Here is a 14,676-nt window from a genome sequence, read left to right as displayed (position 1 = left end):
TGCTCCCCTTCTTTTCAACTTATTTCTGTCAGACCTTGCTTGCTCTTTAGATCCCATCAACGGCCATCCACCAAAATTAGGAGGTAAAGGCATTACCTTCAACTATAATCTGAGATGGGTAGTACACAGAAGTAGAGCTATCAAACTAGGGAGAATATCCTTGAGCCAATTAAAGTCATTCTTTTTCTATAAGGGCAACCAATTTGTCCCTGCCGCAGTTAAGGTATTCAATTCCAAAATCTTTCCTCGGATCTTGTACAGAATTCCAATTTGGATCAATGCCTTTAACCGTGATCTGGAATCCTTTCAAGGAAACTTTTTTAGACAAATTCTGGCTTTTCCACGATGTGTCTCTTATTATGCAATTTATTCTGATTAGGCCAAAGTTTGTGCGAAACAAAGGCTTGGCTAATAACGATTCGCTTCTGGCTTAAATTGTATTTCAGATCAGAGTGCGGTTCTCTTTTATCAATGCTGCTGAAAGAACTTCATAACATTTCCTGGGACTGCATACTCTTGGCCAAAATAAAATCTACTGGAGTCTCCCTGGAAGACTTGGCCTCAACCTCTGATGCTCACATTTTTAAAATTGTTAAGCAACACTTCTTAGATATAGAACTACAGAGGCTACATCACACTCAACCCCCGGTTTGCTCCTCTGCTGCGCTGGGTCTTGAGAACAAACCTGACAGTATTCCCCATTATTTTTATAATTTGGACATCCTCTCTCTTCGCAGAGCCTTCTCTCTTGCCAGGGTCAACACCTTCCCTTCAAGGATGTTGTATGGAAGGTTCCATCAAATCCCAATACAGGAACGGCTTTGTACCTGTGGGTCCAATTCCCTGGACACGATTGACCATATACTGCTTGACTGTCCCCTTTACCAAATATCCCGTGAGAAAAGGCTTAAAATTGGATACATCCAAAATATTATCTATCCAACAAAGCAAAATGTCAACTACTACTAAATGACTCTGCTCCAAAGATTACTATAGATGTTTCCAATTTTCTGCTGGAAGTTATGAAAATTCAAAAGCTTGCAACCTTAGATTTTTGAGCTCATCTTATTGATATTAGGTTTTATGATTATCTTGTAACAACTGTAATTGTAACAACTGTAATAGTAAATATGCCATTAAAGGTTTTTGAATTGAACAGAGGCTGGAGCTAGCAAGAAACATCTGCAGTGAACAGTATTGTGTGCGGGTGTAAAAGCGTTTCTGCTCCCTCTGGTGTTGCCGATGCCAGGGGGCACAGCAGCATTTTTGGCCTGCCTGTGCAAATCGCAAATCTCACAGCACACCATTCAAAATCAGAGACGCTGTTAATCTGAGCAAGAGTTAGTTAAAAACATGAAACCAAACCTGAGGAGGAGATCTGCTAGTCCTCGTCTTCTTTTGGTGTTAGATTCGCCTGACTCCCACCTGTTGCTTGGGGCAGGAGGCCTCTCGAGTCCCCAAAGGCAGCAGCTTCCTTGCTTTCCTCCTCAGTTTGAGATGTCAGCAACTCTACCAAAGCTGGCCACAGCTCAGGCATGCTCGCTGCGAGCTGTTCTTCCACAGGAACTTCTCCCTACTGTACTTGCCCAACACTTTGCTGTGGAGGAATTTCTCATTCAAGGCACAACTCCCCAAATAAGGGTATTAAACAAGCAGAGGACACGGCTTTAACTTCAACCTTCAGAGACTCATGTGTGCCTAGTGTCCATTTAATTCAAAGCTTCAATGACCTCTCAGTGGAGCAGTTTTTAAGGAATTAAATACCCTTAAAAGGTCTAAGGAAGCCATTCAGCTCTGCAGTGGAGAAACTGGTGCCCATTTCCCATTTCTTCTTCAAACACTTTTGGTTATGGACTGAGCTGAAACTATCCTGGATGGAAGGGGGAGAGATTTGGGGTTTGCTATTTTATTTTTGGTTTTAACCGAAAACATTTTAAACTATTATTATAGGCTGCTTTGAACCACAAGGAAAGGTGGGATATAAATGTTGTAATAAATAAATAATATAAATAAAGGCCCCTGACCTGGATGGCCCAGGCTAGCCTGATCTCGTCAGATCTCAGAAGCTGAGCAGGGTTGGCCCTGGCTAGTACCACCGAGGAATACCAGGGTCGCTATGGAGAGGAAGGCAATGGCAAAACCACCACTGTTAGTCTCTTGCTTTGAAAACCGCATAAGGGGTTGCCATAAGTTGGCTGTGACTTGACAGCACTTTACACACACACGCACACACCCAAATAAGGGACGGATGCATTTCAAATGCATGTAGCAAGGCTGTGGTTTATATTGGGCAACATTACATTTTGAGTCATTTAGCCACTGTAAAGAAATGGCAAAAAAACAAAAACAAAAGTTAATAAAAAAAATAAAATTCCTGGGTGATAGCTGTAACCATGCAAAAACCTGACCGGAAGAGTGATTTGGAATTCCTGGCTATTAGATTTTAATACTATTGCCTTAAGACTTTACAGTATACTTTACTGGATAGATTGTAGTGATAAATGGAAGTTTCACTCTTGATCAGAACTCTTACTTTTGTGCAATCCCATAAATGAAACTCAGCTTTGAGAATAGAACCCAGGTATCAAAGCCATGCTGAAGGAGTTTTTCTCCCAATGGTTGTGTGTGTTTAGGTGAAGGACGTGGTATGACTTCCCACCCAACTCTTCAAACACTTTTCCTGGTGATTTTGGAAGCTTTGTGCAGAAATAACATAGGGAAGTAGTTAGACTTTTATTGGCAGCAGCAAAAGCCCTGATTGCTGGGGTTACACGAAACCACCACCCTAGGTGGTCGAAAGAACAGGACAGGTATGTTTGACAGAATGGTAAAGAATTTTTTCTCTAAATGCTTGGCTACCTTTTGTAGGTTTTGTGAACAGAGTATAATGTAAATGTTTGTAATGGTACTTTAATTGATGTAAACTAAAATTGAAGAATGTTTTCATTTTTTTGCCTGGGGAAAAATAACACTTGTGATTTGTTTGTGCATTTGAGCAGTAAGAAGGGTAAAATGGGGTGCTTGGTGGGTTAAAGGTACCTTAAAAGGTGACCCTCTGCTAGTGGCAGAAGCTGGCAGTCTGCCTGAAGCTCATTCTGCTGCTATCCCTGGTGGGTTGCTGGCAGCTTTTTATGGGGGGGGGGGAGAATGCAGAGTTTTGCATGGCTGGCATGCAGTTGTCAACCTGGTGACTGACTGAGACTTGGCTGCCTTTGAAAGCTTCTTTCTCTTTCACACAATGTGGGAGGGAGAGCGCCCACCAAGGAAAGTGTCTGCTGTTGGAATTGGGCCTGTATTTATTTCCTTCATGTATACCCTGCCTTTCCCACCATGAGCAGCCCGAGGAGCTCAGTTTGGCCCAAATTCATCAGGGCTTGGGAGCTAAGCAGAGGGAGCTAAGCAGAGGGAGCAGCTGTCAGTTCTTGGATGGGAGACCTCCAAGGAAGACGCAGATTGCTGTGCAGAGGCAGGCAATGGCAAAGCACCTCTGCACCTCTCTGCACTCTGCGCTGGGTAGCTTTTTTTTGTTTCCGATCCAGCTGGGGGTGGAATTCTCCAGCACTGTATCCTCCCCTGTGTCTCCGCTAACTCAGCTCCATGCCAGTCAGACACAGCCTTTCCATTTGGTTGTTGGAATTTCATCCCTCTGCCAATAAAGTTCCAATAAAGAAGCTACAGCCTGGAATTGCTGTTGGACACCTTAATCCTGACAAAACTTTCTATATCATAGTTAAAGGGAAATCTCCACACTACCTCAAGACAAGAGAAATCAATTGCAGCATTTAAACCACGTGGGCTCGTGGCGTTCAATAAATGAATAAAGACCACCTCTTTTTGAAGAAGAATACGTCCTACATCCACCTTATTGAAAGGATTACTAGTCTAATGCCAAAGAATAAAGAACTTAATATCTAGATTCGTGTGTCTGTGTTGTATGTAATGGTCTACGAGTGGGGCTTCTCTATTTCCCAACCTTATTTGAGAGCGGTGTTCAATGATCCTAGTTCTTACCTGCGGGTAGACCCAATATGTAATATTTTGTTTAATGTGGATAAGCTTTGGAGAGAACACTGAGGACGTTTGCCCATGAGATTTGGCCACGAGTGTGGAGATTTCCCTTTAACTATGATATAGAAGTTTTGTCAGGATTAGGAGGAGGAGGGGAATGTTTCAAGCAGCCCAATGCTCCATGCTGTGAGATAAGGCGGAGGGAGGGAGCAGGCTTCCCCCCCCTCGCACACCCCTCTCTTGTAAGAACAGACCTCTGCTCCCGTGTGCGCGGGTCGACTGGATGCACGTTGGGTCCCTCTACAGCTGACTGTTTTAACTGCAATTTATGAAGACGCGCCAGATATCTCAGAACCTGAATCAGCAGTTCCAGTTTTCGAATCTTTACACGCCTGCTTGTCTCCTGCCCAAATTCAGCACCCAGCAACGACATGAAATACGACAAAACTGTACCAAATCAATCAGTTCAATCGTTATGAAATACAATAAAACTATATTAAAATTACCAATCTAAAATCAGTTTATGCACCGCTAGAGAGATGTTCTGGAATAGTTCTGCTTATAGCTTCACAGGGAAGTCAGGAAGACGGATGTGCCCCTGGCCTCTTCCAGAAGGCAGTTTTCACCAGCATAGGGCAGCTGTTGAAAACGCCCAGGACAAAGGGGACACAGAGGCAAATGTGTCCCATAATAATGACAGCCCTCCCAAATCCTTGGGGGGAGATCCTTATGGCGCACAGGCCTCCCAATCCTGACGATCCTGTTTAGTGTGAAGATGGGTTAAATGTTCTGGTTGGACAAAGTCCCTGTCAGACATGTATCTGCTGAGATGATCTCTCCTCTTGCTACTCCTTCCTTACCTTTCGCCCCCTTGGGGAAATGGATGGCATAGGGAAATGGAATCTGAAACCCAACCCAACCCCCTGACAAAACTAATGGTTCACATGTGGCCCACTGGCTTCCTTACTGACGGTCAGAGGTATTGCCTTTCCATTTAGTTACTCATTCAAGATTAACAATCATGACTGGTTGGAAATGGAGTTTGATTAGGTCTTTTCTGAATACAAGTGTCCACTGAATAGTAAATGCAGGAGGTGAAAAGGGGAGAGGAGCTGCCATCCCGCCCCACTTTTGTGAATTTCCCTGGGGGCATCTGTCTGGTTACTACTGGGAATGGTTTCCTGGGCTCAGTGGCCGTTCTCAGGGCCTAGGCAAATGTGCGAGTGAGGACGGAAAGGGTTTCCTCCTCCTCATGCACAAATGCACCTACCAAATCAGCCTACAAATTATTTCTGCCTTGCTTGGCATGAGGCGCCTCCTCAAGAGTTGCCAGAGGCGGCTCAGCAATTAGGCGTTCCTCCAGAGGAGCCTCTTTTTGAAGCCGTGACCCCAGCCAGCCTAGCTCAGCAAACTCCGGCTGAGCCGGGGAGGTCTGATGGGATCATACCACAGGGCGGAGCAGCCCCGGGGCAGACTGCTTTCCTCGGATTATTCAGGCCTTGTACGGTGCTGCGGTGTGTGTTCCTCTGCTCCTCCAAGGGGGGGGGAACCTGCTCTTCTCCGCTTATGTTTGCAATTAACCTCTCTTCTCCCCCTCCCAGGCCTGGCACCTGCAGCTCCTGGCAGCCGAGCTAATGGCACAGCCGCCACCCACATGGAAGATTTACTGATGTTCCAGGGTGGGGAAGGCTGCGTGAGCGCACCTTCAAAGAGATGCTTCTCGATAACTGTGGTTGCGATGCTCTCCTCCGTCTGTGCCTTGTCTTGTTCATGCAGGAACAAGGCGGTGTTACCCACGGCAGGGCTGAGTGCCCAGCGGGGCTTTTGGATGTTCCAGGCAGCTGATCCGTGTGCTGTTTTCTGCCCCCAAACAGGGTGTTTGCACCGAGCGGGCTCTGGATTGCCTTCAGATACCGCTGCCCCAGGCATGTGTCTGCGGCTAGCTGGTAGGATGCAGCCCTTTAGAGTTGCCAACCTCCAGGCACCAGCTGGAGATCTCCCGCTATTACAACTGATCTCCAGTTGATAGAGATCAGTTTACCTGGAGAAAATGGCTGCTTTGACCATTGGACTCTATGGCATTGAAGTCCCTCCCCTCTACAAACCCCGCCCTCCTCAGGCTCCGCCCCATAAACCTCCCGCTGGTTGCGAAGAGAGACCTGGCAACCCTACCCTTGTGCAGTGTGCTGATACTATGCATGAAGGCTTTTTAAAATTTCAAATTTTAGATGAAGGGCCTCTCAAAGCTGGAAACACAGATCAGGTAGAAATTGTGAACCCAGGATGAACCTCAGAGGGTTCTGGCCAAGCAACTGGCTACTGACAAGTGCCTTGCAGGGGTGGCGTTGCTGCCTGCATTTAGCACCCTGAAAAAAATCCCAGCTTTGGGGGGCGGGGAGTCAAGCCCTTGTGGCTGCAGCAAACTTTGACACGTCAAGCAAGTCCCTGAAGAAATCTTGGTGGGGGGGCGGTTGGCTGTGATCGAGGCTTCTGGGCTTAGAGCGGGGGTCCCCAACCTTTTGAAGACTGTGGGCACCTTTGGAATTGACACCGTATTGTGGGCACAGCTGCAAAATGGATGCTAAAAGATGGCAGGAGGGAGAGCCAGCCACGAAATGATTGCCACACCTTCATACATTAGGGTTTCCAGGTCCCTCTTCACCACCAGCGGGAAGTTTGGGAGGCGAAGCCTGAGGAGGGTGGGGTTTGGGGAGGGGAGGGGCTTCAAGGCTCACTACTTGAGGATTTTCAGCTTCCCCCTTTAGAGTCGCAGGATCTTGATTCTTTTAACTGACCCAACTGCAAAGTGCTCATCAAAGCAACACACTGCTATACATTTGCTTGCAGTCCAAAACTAAATATATTGGGCGAGTATTTCATGAAGGTTCAGCCGGGCATGTTCGGTGGCCGGGAGTGACATGATCCATGCTCCTTCCTCCTCTATCTTGGGGTAGGAACCAGGACTCTCCCCTACACGGAAGGGGTGGAAGGCACTGCTGGGGCCCCGGGCAGGGTTTGGCATGTTACAGGCACAACCCAGGTCAGCGGCTGGCGCCCCTCTTCCCCTTGGGCAGGCGGAGGGCCGGGGCTGCTGGCCTGGTTTCTCAGAGGGACGTCGCTGTTTGGGCCTGTGAACCTCTTCTTCCTCCCTTCTGGTTGTGCTGAGGCAGGTGGGACGACACGGACAAGGAGCCCCCCCCCCAGCTGAGTGGTGAGCCTCTTCCCCATGTGGCTTCCCTGCTTAACCCTGGGAGCCCACGGAGAGCTTCTTCAGGCTTGGGGGGCATCTTCTGGCAAGCTCCGATCTGTTCCTTCGGTGCCCCTTTTCCCTGTCTCCCCAGGCACAACAGATGCCTTCAACAGCAGGGTAACTTTCATCACCCCCCACCCCAAGGAACACAAGTGAAATGAAAGGATGCATTCCAACCCCCCCTTCTTTCCTTTTCACAACAAGCGGGGTGGGTGCTGTCAGGTTTCTGCATCCTGGGCCGTCAGCCAAGGCCTGTGTGTAAGCTGGGCAGTATGTAATTGTCCATGTAAATGGCAGCTTTAGAGAAGCTTGCCTGCCTGTAAAGCGATCTGCCACTCCTGGGAGTTGGTGTCAAGAACGAGATGGTGAGCAACTCCTCCTCTGCCAGCCCCACAGCCTTGAGAAGTGAGGGGAGCTGCACCAGCCCCACCTCTGCTATTCCGAGCCCTTTCCCTCTTACTCCCAGAGAGGTGGTAGTTGGTTGTGGTGGTGTGGGTATCTAGGGGTCATCCAGCCGAGCCCCCTCCAAATAATCCTTTTTCTCTATGTTGCAAAACCCGCAATGGGTCTGGCAGGGCCATATGAGAGGGTGACATGCCCAGCTGGCAAGGAGAACACAAGGGGCTCAGCGAGACCCTCTTCCCAGATAACACCTGCAATTCACCTTACAATCAAGGGGTTTGGGGTGGGAGGGGTTGCCTAAATAATTTTTAAAAAATCAAAGTGGCTTTAAGGTGTGAAAAGCCCAAACCCATCTTTTACCATTGATCCAAGGAAGTTAGGGCCCTGGAGAGACACTCTGGCGGAAGCAGGGGTTTAGCAGCTTGGGGAAGTACCAGGTAGAATTATTTTAAGGGGCTTGGGGGGGTGTTGCCTTCTGGTGGAATTTGCTTATACATCCCTTGACTCCCATTCCTCCTAACGTCCTTATTTAGAACCCCCAAACAACAACAAAATCCATGTAATACAGTTTATTAGGACCAACCCAACTGACCGGAAACATCGTGCATATGCTCTCAGACTGGCCAGAAGTCAGAAGCAGATTTTTCAAGCCATGAATTTATGACCTGGTCTTACCGGCATCCTCTGTGAAATGCATACTTGGTTTTTTATTTCCCTTATTTTCAATAGGAAACACTTTGCGCCTGCAATTTTCCCTCCCTCTCAATTACTTGGGATTAAATTATTGGCCCCCTCATTCTAAGCTTCATCCTTTCCAAATTTCAGGCGGAAAGGAGCAAGGACCTCTGTTTTGTACACAATAAGAACCCTCACTTGCGAGGACTGTGTCTGGAGAGGAGCTGCGTTCTGCTCTCGCTGGCCCTTATGTTGGCGGGACCAGGGCTTTTATGTTCCCAGGACCAAACTTGCCATATGTCCTTGATCCTGGGCACCCAGGGAAAACCATATGTAGTTTTCCTCTCAGTTGCTACTTGACTGGCAGGAATGAAGACTTTCCCAGTAAACTCTGGTGTCCGGAGGCAGTTTTGGTGGATGCAGGCGAATGAACTGAAGCTTCACCTTGACAAGATGGAAGTGGTACCGGTGGCAGAACGTCTGACCCTGGATTTAAGGTGTCACCCGTTCTGAATGGGGTTGGAGATCTTTAAGCAGAGGCTGGATGGCCATCTGTCGGGAGTGCTCTGATTGTGGGATCCTGCATGGCAGGGGGTTGGACTGGACGGCCCTTGTGGTCTCTTCCAACCTTGTGAACTTGTGGGTTACACCTCCCTCGAAGGATCGGGTCCACAGTCTGGGGTTGCTGTCGGACCCAGGCCTACTGCTGGATAAGCAGGTGGAAGCTGTGGCCAAAAGGGGCCTTTTACCAGCTTCAACTCTGGTTAACCAGCTGCAGCCTGTCCCGGACAGAAAAGTCCTGGCCACTGTGGTGTGCATGCTCTGGTGACACATCCAGGTCAGGTTACTGCAATGCTCTCTGTGTGGGGCCTGCCCTTGAAAAGTGTTTGGAAACGTCATTTGGTACAGAATGCTGCAGCCAGGTTGTTGACTGGAGTGGGCTGTAGGGGCTGCATCACTCCAGTCTAGGGTTGCCAACCTCCAGGTAGTAAACTGGAAGAAGAAAATACCTATGCTGGAAATAGTAGAAACTGTAATAAATGGCAGCACGTGGCTTTAAAGATAATAATATGAAATATACCAACTGGAAAAGAAAACAATATTATAGAATATAATAATTCTATTTTTTGAAAAATCCAAAACACAACATATATTCATAAATACTGTGTTGAAAGCCACACAGAAACCTCACAGGGTCTAAAATAACAAAAAATGTATAATACAGATTGCTTTAAACAACATGAACAACATAAATTCAAGAATTATTTCTATGGCCTTAGCAAGGGCTCATGTATACTCAAGAATTATAGTCCATGAAAAATCATGAAGAGACGAAGAAAGGTCCAAGGTGGGTCTATCACAAGTACGCATTTCGGAATCCAATCCTTCCTCAGCTTGGCGACCACAATGATGTTTAAAGAGACCAAAAAATGGCTTCTAGGAATAATGATAATCATAGTAATAATAATAAGCCTAATAATAATAAACATCATTGTGGTCGCCAAGCTGAGGAAGGATTGGATTCCGAAACGCGTACTTGTGATAGACCCACCTTGGACCTTTCTTCGTCTCTTCGTGATTTTTCATGGACTATAATTCTTGAGTATACATAAGCCCTTGCTAAGGCCATAGAAATAATTCTTGAATTTATGTTGTTCATGTTGCTTAAAGCAATCTGTATTATACATTTTTTGTTATTTTAGACCCTGTGAGGTTTCTGTGTGGCTTTCAACACCGTGTTTATGAATATATGTTGTGTTTTGGATTTTTCAAAAAATAGAATTATTATATTCTATAATATTGTTTTCTTTTCCAGTTGGTATATTTCATATTATTATCTTTAAAGCCACGTGCTGCCATTTATTACAGTTACAACCTCCAGGTAGTAGCAGGAGATCTCCTGCTATTACAGCTGATCTCCAGCCGATAGAGATCAGTTCCCCAGGAGAAAATGGCCGCTCTAGCAATTGGACTCTATGGCATTGAAGACCCTCCCCTCCCCAAACCCCACCCTCCTCAGTCTCTGCCCCCAAAACCTCCTGTCGGTGGCGAAGAGGGACCTGGCAACCCTACTCCAGTCTTGGCCCACCTTCACTTGCTGCCAATTTGTTTCTGAGCACAATTTAAGGTGCTGATTTTGAGTTTCAAAGCCCCATGTGGTTTGGGACCAACATACCTGAAGGATCACCTAATCCCTTATGTCCACCCATTACAGTCACCTTTGGAGGCCCTGCTTCAGGTGCCCCCATCTTCTGAGATTAGGTGGGTGGCAACCTGGAAGTGGGCCTCCTCCGTCATGGGACCAAAGCGCTGGAATTCTCTCCTCCGGGGGATTTGTCTGTTCCTTTCTGTTCATGACTTGTGCCAGCGAGTGATGGCTTCGTTTTGTTTCGTTTAGCATTCCCTCAATGATCCCTCTTTCCTAACCAATTGTTGTGTGCATTTTGTATGTATTTCAGCTGTTTAGTATATATTTTAACTCTGTTTTTAACACTTCTTAAAGTTGTAATGATGTATGTTTTATATGTTTTATTATAATGGTTTTACAATTTAATTTTATCATGTCTCTTTTGGATTTTTAGGTACATAGGCGGCCCTTGGAAAGGCAGAAAGGCAAAATATTAATTGTGTAAATAAATAAATTATAAAGAAATATAAAGAAGGCCTTCTAAGTCACAGTTAAATGTATTGGACACAAAGAAAATTCCCTGTGAAGTTACCAGGAAGCATGAACTCACATGAAGCGGCTTTATCAGCATCTGTCAAGGTCAACCTTGGCTATTCATCCTGGCAGCGGCTTGCCAGGGTCTCAGGCAGAGGTCTTTCACATTATCTACTTTCTGGTCATTTCCGTTGGAGATGCCAGGAGTTGAACCTGGGACCTTCTGCAGGCTAAGCAGAGGCTCTTCCACTGAGCCACATCCCATCCCAGCAAATTTTCTGGCAAAATGGAGCTCAGTCAGATGGCCATCTTTTGGTGTGTGTGTGGGGGGGGGGCAGCCCACACCCTGCTCCCTTTATCAAACTGCTGATGGACAACGTGGCATCTGCCTCTGGCTAACTGCTGAAGTCAAGTTAGCCCTGGCAATTGAAAACCCCAAGAGTTTGCTGACTGACAGCCCAAGTTAAATGAAAATGGGAGCCGGTATTGAAGAAGTGAGAATGTTGTCTCAGCAGCTGGATTGGGGCCAGCTGATCAGAAGGGGAGGGAAGTGTGCTGGTTGCGTGGGCCGTGCTGTGCCGGGAATACTTTTGGAGGCTGTGTCTGCAGTTCTCGCCACATCTCACCCTTAGGAGCCGAGTGCGGTTTCGCTTGAGCGGCATGGCGATGAATAATAGTGAAACTGAGGAGGAAGTTGACAGCGGGCGAGGGGGAAAGGCTGCGGTGGTCCCAGGAGGTGCTGCCAAGATCAGGAGCAACTCAGAGAGGGCATAAAGGCACACCAAAGCAGGCCAGAGGTTGCAAGAAGTGATCAAGCCAGGGCCCTCCCCAGATGAAAGGGCGTGGTGAGGCGTCCGGGCTCTCTGGTGGGCTCAGGGGCTTCTCGGCACAGATCAGTCCTGCCTTCTTCTTCAGGCCTTCATGCGCCCCTCCGAGAGGCCAGATTGCTTGCCACGATGTTGACATTCTGGAGTGTGGTTGCCAGCCTCCAGGTGGGGCCTGGAGACCTCCCGGTATTACGATTGATCTCCAGATGACAGAGATCAGTTCCCCTGGAGAAAATGGCTGCTTTGGAGGATGGACTCTTTGACATTGTACCCTGCTGAAATCACAGCCTGAAGCCATAATTAAGTTCCATTGAAGTGCCCCAGGCGGGCGTCTCCCGTGCTGCTGCTGCAGCACTGGGCTTTCAAAAATGGCCTGTACATAAATGGGGGGGAAAAAACCTCCTTTGTTATTTTTATACCACTCCTGCCTCTGTGACCTGCCTGTCCTCCTTGCTCACCACAAAACTTACTTCACACTTTTATACCTGCTACCCCAACTGAACGTTGCAACTGAGGGGAAGGTTTTATATGTTAAAAAAGCCCAGTTTGCCAAAATCTTAGGTTGTGGGGACTCCTTCGGTCAATGGACAGGAGCCTGTCATGGGGGTCTCCTCCTGGGCCTCCCCTGTATGTTGCCTGGAGTTCGGGGGGGGGGGGAATGGCAGCAGAAACATAATAATAAATAGATGGTGGACTAGTCCAGGGGTGAGGGGGGTCATCTGAGGGGGAACCAGACTCTGGCCTCTGGCACGTGGAGGTTCCTGGGAACCCACAGACATTAATTCCGTCCCCCAGGCTGTTCAACCTCCACATAAAACCTCTCTCACGGGAGAGGTCACCCAGGGATTTGGGGTGAGGCATCCTCTATATTCTGGCAGATCATGAGAGGGAGGGCATCTTGGCCATCTTCTGGGCATGGAGTAGGGGGTCACTGGGGGTGTGGGGGGAGATAGTTGTGAATTTCCTGCATTGTGCAGGGGGTTGGACTAGATGACCCTGGTGGTTTCTTCCAACTCTATGATTCTATGGCGATGGGGTGGCTCCACATGAGGCTGTGTAGTTTGGGGCTGCCATATTTCAGTCAGTTTTAATGGACAATCCAGATGATCTCACAGGCAACCTGTGCATTCCCATGTTTTCTGTGGTGTGTTTGTCTCTTCCCTCCTCCCAAACTCACTGGTGTGCTTGTGGAGTGCACTTTTTTGTCTTCCACCCAACTGGTGAAAAAAATTAGTTGCTCCATACCAGTCCCTTCCGCCATTCCAAGAGCCTCTGGGTCGCCAACCTCTAGGTGGGGCCTGGAGATCTCCTGGAATTAAAACTGATTTCCAGATGACAGTTCTCCTGGAGAAAATTACTCCTTTGGAATCTATGGTATTATATCACACAGAGGTCTTTCTCCTCCCTAAACTCTTTCTCCCCAAGTTCTACCCCCCAAATCTCCAGGAATTTCCCAGTTTGGAGTTGGCAACCCTATCTGTCTCTGTGGGTCTAAGCAGCTACTGGCGCTTCTGCTAGGAAACCCAGTTGTGAAGAAAATGAGCTAATTTTACTCTGGGCTTTCTCAGTATATTGTTGCTGCAACCTCTCTCCTGGTTGTTTCCACACAGCAGCACTTTTAATTACGCTGAAATTAAGAAGCACGATCGGAAGCAATAGCAGCCCTGAGAATTCTCCTCCACAGCACTGGACAGAGCAGGCTGGTGCTACAACTGTGTTTTAAATTTTAAAAATTGCCACAAATCAGGTCGGGGGGGAAAGACAGGAGAACAACAGGGAAAACAATGCCACAAGCAGTCACCAACATTGTTAAAACTGTGCAAATGAATGATGGAAATCCCAAGTTAAATGGCTAGTGAGAAAACAACTTTTCTTTCACTGACATCTGGGCTTATAGCAAAAATAAGGTGTGGCTGACATACATCGATGTTGTCTGTTTCTAATCAGGAAAATGTGCCATAGTCATGCATTCAAAGTAAATGTGAAGTCTGATAGTTTAGAACTGTGCTGTATATTGCCTGAATTACACCCTTGACTTCAATGGACTTAGAACTCTGATTAAGACTCCACTGGTAGTGGTTGAATAGCTACTTCTAGAAGGGGTGTGAGATGAATATCCGTGTCCTGTTTCATTCATATTCTATATATGTACTGTGGTTTCTATGCTGAAGTGGAATAGTTTCTTTCTAGTTAAAACTAAACGTAATAATATATCCTAGTTTACATGCTTCAGGGTTATGAATTCCAGGAGGGTTGATGCAATAAAAAGTCTTAAAGCCCAGCAACTTTATTCTGGAAGAAGCTGTGACGCATCATGCTTTGGATGAAGTAGACTCCGGCTTGAGAACATTTCTGCCACAATAAATATGTTAGTCTTTAAGGTATCACAGGACTGTTGTTTAGAGTTAGGAAGATTGTTGAAAAGAATGTTAATGCTTATAAACTTTGGCAAGACTGTCAGACAAAACTTTAAATTCACCTATTTATTTACTTTGGGAAGTGGAAAGGTATGCTGTAGCCCAATCTTGTCAGATCTTGGAAGCTAAGCAGGGTGGCGAAAACCTTGCGCAGCTCCCGGACGACAATGCGCAACGTCATGGATCCGACATCGGCCACTTCCAGCCACTTTGAGTAGGAGTCCACGATGATGAGGAAAGTGATAGCATACGGGCCTGCCTAAATCTCCAGGACTGGACCTGGCAACCTGGTATGCAAGCGTACAGACTGCTTTCTAGCCGCACGCCTGCCTCAAACGCTACTGGGCAGTCGCGGCGCGACTCATTTGAAACTGACACAGCTGCTCTTGCCAGCCCGGGCAACCAGCTACTAGGAACCAGATGCAAAGGGCTGTC

The sequence above is a fragment of the Euleptes europaea genome, chromosome 20, assembly GCF_029931775.1.
Source record: "Euleptes europaea isolate rEulEur1 chromosome 20, rEulEur1.hap1, whole genome shotgun sequence".
Classification (NCBI taxonomy): domain Eukaryota; kingdom Metazoa; phylum Chordata; class Lepidosauria; order Squamata; family Sphaerodactylidae; genus Euleptes; species Euleptes europaea.
Note: the sequence above shows the minus strand (reverse complement) of the source record.